Source organism: Mobula birostris, chromosome 5, assembly GCF_030028105.1.
Source record: "Mobula birostris isolate sMobBir1 chromosome 5, sMobBir1.hap1, whole genome shotgun sequence".
NCBI classification, from domain to species: domain Eukaryota; kingdom Metazoa; phylum Chordata; class Chondrichthyes; order Myliobatiformes; family Myliobatidae; genus Mobula; species Mobula birostris.
The window spans coordinates 37,901,385-37,909,623 of NC_092374.1; positions in this window are offsets into that span (position 1 = coordinate 37,901,385).

Sequence of the window (8,239 nt, forward strand, 5' to 3'; positions counted from 1 at the left end):
GTTAGAGTGGCAGGTATGATGTTGTGGGCATCACTGAATTGTGGCTAAAAGAAGATTATGGCTAGGAGCTTAACATCCAAGGATACACATTGTGTTAAAAGGTACAGGCAGGTAGGCAGAGGGATAGGGCGCATCTGTTGGTAAAAAATGAAATCAAATCCTTAGAAAGAGGTGACATAGGATCAGAAGGTGTAGAATCATTGTGGGAGGACATAAGAAACTGCAAGGATAAAAAGACCTTGATGGGAGTTATCTACAGGTCTCCGAACAGTAGCAAAGACATTGTCTACAAATTACAAGAGATAGAAAATGCATGTCAAAAGAGCAATGTTACAATAGTCATGGTGGAACTCAATATGCAGGCAAATTGGGAGTATCAGGTTGGTGCTGGATCCCAAGACAGAATTTGTATAATGCCTGCAAGATTACTTTATAAGAGCAGATCATAGTTGAGCCTACTAGGGGATCAGCTATTCTGGATTGGGTGTTGTGCAATGAACTGGAATTGATTAGAGAGCTTAAGGTAAAGGAACTCAGTGATTATAATCTGATAGAATTCATCCTGCAACTTGAGAGCTTTAGAAGCTAAAGCAGTATCAGTATTACAGTAGAGTAATAGGCATGAGAGAGCAGCTGCCAAAGTTGATTGGAAGGGACAAGGATGACGGCAGAGCACCAATGACTGGAGTTTCTGGTAGCAATTCAGAAGGTGCAGGATAGATACATCGCAAAGAAGAAGGATTCTAAAGGCAGGATTACACAACAGTGGCTGACAAGGGAAGACAAAGCCAATATAAAAGCCAAACAGAGGGCATGAAATAGAGCAAAAATTAGTGGGAAGTTAGCGGATTGGGAAGCTTTTAAAAACTTAACAGAAGGCAACTAAGTCATAAAGAGGGAAAAGATGGAAACAAAGGTAAGCTAGTCAATAATATTAAAGGGCATACCAAAAGTTTCTTCAGATAAATAAAGAGTAAAGGAGAGGTGAGAGAAGGTATTCTTTAGTTAGAGCCTTCAGCATTTTGGGCATCGAGGGAGAGAGGAAGAGGAGAGCCATCCGCAGTACCACCGATGCGGCAGAGAGGGCCTCAAGATGGCTGTGGCTCAAAAGAGGGGAGCCATGGAGTCATAAGTAGCTAGCCATCTGGACACAAGCTAGGGTCTGATCAGCCCAGGTTGGGTCACCTGGAGGAGGTTGTATGATGTTGAAAGACCCGGAACACCCGATGATTCCAGGAACATCACTGAAGATGTGTCCAGAAGCATCAGTAGATGTATGTACACAGCAGACGGTGGAAAGTGAGGCTGTAGAAGCAATGACTGGGAAGAAGGAAATGGCAGACAAACTGAATAAATATTTTGCATCAATCTTCACTGTAAAAGACACTAGCAGTATGCCAGGTGTTAAAAGTATCAGGGAACAGAAGTGAGTGATGTTGCCATTACTAGGGAGAAGGTGCTCAGGAAACAGAAAGGTCTGAAGGTAGGTAAGTCACCTGGACCAGATGGACTACAGCCCAGGGTTCTGAATGAGGTGGTTGAAAAGATTGTGGAGGCATTAGTAATGATCTATCAAGAGTCAAAAGATTCTTTCATGGTTCCAGAGGACTGGAAAATTGCAAATATCACTCCACTCCACTCTTCAAGAGCGGAGAGAGATAGAAAGAAGGAAATTAAAAGTCAGTTAGTTTGACCTCACTGATTGGGAAGATGTTGAAGTCAATTTTTAAGCATGTGATTTTAAGGTAGTTGGAGGCATATGATAAAATAGGCCACAGTCAGCATGGTTTCCTTAAGGGAAAAATCTTACTTGACAAATCTTTTAGAATTAAACAAATAACCAGCAGGACAGACAAAGGAGAATTGGTGGATTTTGTGTACTTGGATTTCCAGAAGACCATTCACAAGGTACACTCATGAGGCTGTTTAACAAGTTAAGAGCCCAGGGTATTACAGGTGTAACCCTCTCACCGGGGCTTGTATATAGACTTAGCTCGTTAGCTAACTCTGCTAACAACCATGTGACTCAGCGGTGAGCAGGCCACCTTTCAGAAGCAATATATTATTGGGTTGGTATGATTTGGGGTTCAACCAAACAGGAACGTCGTGATGTTCCGATTAAATAAACTCCGATTTGAGTGAATGCTGTGTGAATACTGCTCATACACAGTTATCGGTAGCCCAGAAATGACAGATCGTACACCAGCATAAAATTATAAAGAAAGTACTGTATATTTACCAACTTTAAACTTTAACAGTTACAGAAAAAAAGAAGGGGAAAATAAAGGAGCCTATTACAGTTAAACCAGTCCAATGTGCACATAATGTTGCAGTTCATATGGGAGTAGTCGAGGGTGTATCTCTTTACTCAGACGCTGGATGCACCGCCTTCTGAGCTCCCCCTCGAAGACCATCTTGAACGAACTGGCTCTCTCAGGAGTATTGCCCCTTCCTCCTTGGAGCCATTCATTTACACAAAGGACTCTCCTTCCACTGGCATTTTGCAGCATCTTCCTTTGTGTCCCGCTCTGTAGCTCCCACCAAAACACCCGCCCACAGCTCTCTAGAACCTTCTCTCACATCGCACAATCCTGATTGGCTGATACACATTCCTAAGTTGAACAGCATTCCTAAACTGAAGCTAAAACACACCCAGCATGGCACACCACTTTTACAGAAAACTGCTGATATAAACTACCTCACAGCATAGCAATAGAATCCTAAACAGGGCATTACACTCTCTCCCTGCAAAAAATAATCATGTCCTCATGACTTTGGAACTTATTACACCATTACTAATGACACAGTATTCAAATGAATTTTGTGATTTCTGGACCTCCCCAGTCATTTGTAAATGGAAGTAACATATCTCACTATAGGGATGAGTGCAACACTGTTTCCCTGGTGCATCATATGCCAACCTATCTGGGGGTTTCCTGTCTCAGAGACTTTCTTGTCTCAGAGACTTTCTTATCTCATTGTCAGCTTCTTTGGCCTCAGGTACTTCTTGTGACCTTCCCTCTCCATGAGAAGATGCCTCGCCTTGTCTATCACTCGTACCTTCCAGCATTTCATGTCCCTCTGCCCCATTACTGAACTTAGCTTCTTTCAGTTTAAGCAGTACTGTTGAACATCTTCAACCTCTGCTGGTGCTAACTGGCGAGATCTCTCTCGGAAAGGTGAGTCTTCTGTCACTCTAATAGTGTGGCAAGTATTCTCGGAGCAACCAATATTAAACTTGTCAATAGAAAAGACATCTTCACATTCCAACATCTTCTCAATTAATCTCCTTTTCCATTCCTTGGGTATAGGTGAGTCACCAAGTTTAGATGACTTTAATGTCAACTTCCTTGATCCAGGAGACTTTCTCTTCTGTTTTTCCCAAAAAAACTATACAGTACCATCACAGGAAAAAGATGGGCAATTAGCATTCCATGTCTGAGGGTAACATCTCTTCCTGAGGTGTTCTTGATAATCACTGTCATCCTGTATCCGAAGACAGCCAAAGATTTCTGCATTTCAGGTCTCACTAGCACTCCTGCAGGTAAGCGTGACTCTTCTTCCTGATCATCAGGAGCATCTACCTGGATGGCCGAAGTGTTGGGCACTCTGGCAAATTTGGGGGTTCCCATCACTCTAGCTACTCTTCTAGGATGTAACATGACAGGTTTAAACTGGGTGTACCACATAGTTCCTCATTTCTGCTTGGGAGGAACTTGCACCTTCTCAAAAGCAGCTCTGAACACAGGATTAATGGACAAGGTTTTCAAAAAGTCCTCTCCATTTCTCTCCTTGCATGCTCCCGCTAGCCTTCTCAAAATGGAAATATTTGTTCTCACAAGAATGGAAGCTTCACCTTTTTCAACCAGATCTGGGCAGACCAACACTGGTGTCTTAATAGCTTTTGTTACTCCAACATCTGCTTCTGAAAACTACAGTTTCAACAACAAGTAACCAATGTATGGGTGCTCATTATTATTATGTTACATCTTCAAATTTGACCTACCAAAATGAACCACTTTACACTTACCTGGGTTGAACTCCATCTGCTACTTCTCAGCTCAGTTTTGCATCCTATCAATATCGCGCTGTAACCTTTGACAACCCTCCAGACTATCCACAACACCCCCAACTTTTGTGTCATCAGCAAACTTACTTACCCCCCTTCTACTTCCTCATCCAGGCCATTCATAAAAGTCACAAAGAGGAGGGGTCCCAGAACAGATCCCTGCAGAACACCACTGGTCACTGTCCTCCATGCAGAATATGAACTGTCCATAACCACCCTTTGCCTTCTGTGGGCAAGCCATTTCTAGTCCACAAAGCAAGGTCCCCTTGGATCCCATGCTTCCTTACTTTCTGAAGAAGCCTCACGTGGGGAACCTTATCAAATGCCTTACTGAAATTCATATACACAACATCCACTGCTCTACCTTCATCGTGTTTTGTTACATCCTCAAAGAATTCAATCAGGTTTGTAAGGCACGACCTGCCCTTGACAAAGCCATGCTGACTAAACCTAATCAGATTATGCCTCTCCAAATGCTCATACATCCTGCCTCTCAGGATCTTCTCCAACAGCTTGCCCACCACTGAAGTAAGACTCACTGGTCTATTATTTCCTGGGTTATCTCTATTCCCTTTCTTGAACAAGGGAACAACATTTGCAACTTTCCAGTCCTCTGGTACTACTCCTGTCCCTATTGATGATGCAAAGGTCATCGCCAGAAGCTCAGCAATTTCCTTCCTCACTTTCCACAGTAGCCTGGGGTATATCTTGTCCGGTCCCAGTGACTTGTGTAACTTAATACCTTTCAGAAGCTCTAGTACATCCTCTTTCTTAATGTCTATACACTCAAGCATTTCAGTCTGCTGTAAGTCATCCCCACAATTGCCAAGGTCCTTTTCACTGGTGAATACTGAAGCAAAGTATTAAATACCTCCGCTACCTCCTCTGGCTCAATGCACATTTCCACTCTAGCTCCTGATTGGTCCTATTCTCACATGGCTCATCCTCTTGCTTGTCACATACTTGTAGAATGCCTTGGGGTTTTCTTAATCTTGCTCGCCAAGGCCTTCTCATGGCTCCTCTGGCTCTCCTAATTTCATTCTTGAGCTCCTACCTGGCACCCTTGTAATTTTCTAGAGCTCTAACAGTACCTAGTTTCTTAAACCTTTTGTAAGCTTTTCTTTCCTTCTTAACTAGATTTTTTTACATCCTTTGTAAGGTTCTTTTACCTTACCATCCTTTCCCTACCTCAATGGAACTTATCTATGCAGAACGCCATGCAAATACTCCCTGAACATTTGCCACATTTCGGCTGTGCATTTCCCTGAGAACATCTGCTCCCAATTTATGTTCTGAAGTTCCTGCCTAATAGCAGCATACGTCCCCCTACCCCAATTAAATGTTTTCCCAAATTGTCTGCTTCTATCCTCTCCAGTACTATGGTAAATGAGATGGAGTGACCATCACCACCAAAATGCGCTCCCACCGAGATCTGACATCTGGCCCGGTTCATTTCCAATACAAGATCAAGTACAGCCTCTCCTCTAGTTGGCTTGTCTATATACTGCGTCAGGAAATTTTGCTGAACACACCTAATAAACTCTACCCCAACTCCTTGCTCGAAGGAGATGCCAGTCAATATTAGGAAAGTTAAAATCACCCATCACAACAACCCTATTATTATTACAGTGTTCCAGAATCTGCTCCTTGATGCCTCTGTTACTATTGGGGGGGGGGGTCTATAAAAACACTGAGTAGTGTTATTGCCCCCTTTCTGTTTCTGGCTTCCACCCACAATGACTCAGTAGAATATCCCTCCATGACTTCCTCTTTCCCTACAGCCGTGATTCCATTCCTGATTAGCAGTGCCACACTTCCCCACCTCTTTTGCCTCCATCCCTGTCCCGGATGATCTCAAGTTCATCCAGCTTCAGCTCCAGCTCCAGCCCCTTAATGGAGTCTTTCATGAGCTGGAGTTGGCTGTACTTCCCACAGGTGTAGTCATCAGGGAGACTATCAGGTTCCATGAATTCCCGCATCCTACAGGAGGAGCATTCCACTGCCATATTTGCTGTTCTGCCAGTATCATACAATGGGCAACCAAGACCAAATCTTCTAACCTGTTTTTTTGGGCTCAGCCTCTTCTCATCGAAGCCTCTTGAGTCAAAGCCTGACATTCCTACTCCCACTGCTGGCCTGTTCCCAACAATGGCTGCCCTGTTTGCCCCTTCTGTACTATTATTTAATTCGTGGTGTTCTGCTCCCGATGCCGATTGGATGTCTGGAATGTCTGAGCATCCGTGAAGCTCTCTTTTTATACTAGTTTTGCTGACCTGCGAGTAAACTCTTCGATGTGCTCTGCTCCCGATGCTGATTGGACGTCTGGACATAAATGTCACCACGTACTACCCTGCGATTCACTTTCTTGGAAGCATTCACAGAAAATACACAAAGAAACAGAACAGAATCAATGAAAAGCTGTACACAAAGAAGGACAGGCGAACAAACTGTGCAAATGGAAAAAGGAAGAAATGATAATAAACAAGCAATAAAAATCGAGAACATGAAATGAAGAGTCCTTGAAAATGGGTTTATAGGTTGTGGGCCAGTTCAGTACTGGGGTGAGAGAAGTTGAAGAAAGTTATTCAACTGGTTCAAGAGACTGATGGTTGAGGGGTAATAACTGTCCCTGCACCTGGCGGCGTGGAACTTGAGGCTCCTGAATATCCTTGCTGATGGCAGTGCAAGAGAGAGCATGACCAGGATGGTGGGGGGTCGTTGATGATGGATACGTCTTTCCTATGACACTGCTCCTTGTAGATGTGCTCAATAATGGGGAAAGCTTTACCCATGGGCTGTATCCACTATTTTTTGTAGGCTTTTCAGTTCAAGGGCATTGGTGTTTCCATACCAGGCTGTGATGCAAGCAGTCAGTATGCTCTCCACCCCACATTTCAAGAAGTTTGATAACGTTATAGATGACGTGCTGAAACTTTGCAAACTTCTTTGCTTACTCTCTTTTTGCACTGCTTTATAATTTTAAAAATATTTTTTCTTGTAACTTACAGTATTTTATGTATTGGACTGAACCGCTGCTGCAAAACAACAAATTGCACGGTCATACAGTATGTCAGAGATAATAAAACTCATTCTGATTGCCAGAACTCAGAGTAGAAACATAGAAAACCTACAGCACAATACAGGCCCTTTGGCCCACAAAGCTGTGCTGAACATGTCCCTACCTTAGAAATTACTAGGCTTACCTATAGCCCTCTATTTTACTAAGCTCCATGTACCTATCTAAATGTCTCTTAAAAGACCCTTAAAAGTACAGAGACATGAATCACTGGGAAAATGCTGGAATGTATTACTAAGGATGTTATAAAAGAGCATTTAGAAACTAATAGAAATGGACATAGTCCACATTGACTTTGAAGAGAAAATCTTTTTTAACAAATCTATCAAGTATTTTTTTTAATGATTATAACTAGCGTAATAGAAAGGAGGGAATCATCAGATGTGATGTATCTGGATTTAGAAGATCTTTGATAAAGTTCTAAATAAGAGATTATAAAACAAAATTAAAGTGCACGGTATTGGAGGAAATACATTGTCACAGGCCCCTAGCTATTCACAATTTTAATCAGTGATTAGGTTGATGGGATATAATGTAATATGTCCAAGTTTGCTGATGGTACAAAGCTAGGCAGCTGTGGGCTTATGAGGAAGATACAGAGAGGCTTCCGGGATACAATCAGACAGTGAATATACATATATACGATAGGTAGAACACAATGTGGAAAATGAGTCATCTCATTGGTAGAGGAAAGACATAAGTATATATATATTTTTTTAAATAGTGAGAGACTAAAAGGTGTTAGTGTTCAGGGGGACCTGGGTGTTCTTGTAAATGAATTGCTGAACAGCAATTCTAGAGAGGATAATTCACTAAATATATCCAATTGGTTTGTGTGGACATTGAGTTAAATGTTAATGATGATCTTATTAAAATGACAGTGAAGATTCTATGGGCTGAATGCACTCCTCCCATTTATCAGACCACAAAGCTGGACTATGTAATGGTCACAGAATAGCTATGATATTGAATATCACTTTTCAAAACAAAAATGCCATCTCACATAACCTTTAGAACTATACAAAAATCCACAGTGAATTTCAAGATTAAAGGTACAAGTGATGAGCATTTCCCAGTGACTACTGAAGAAAGCC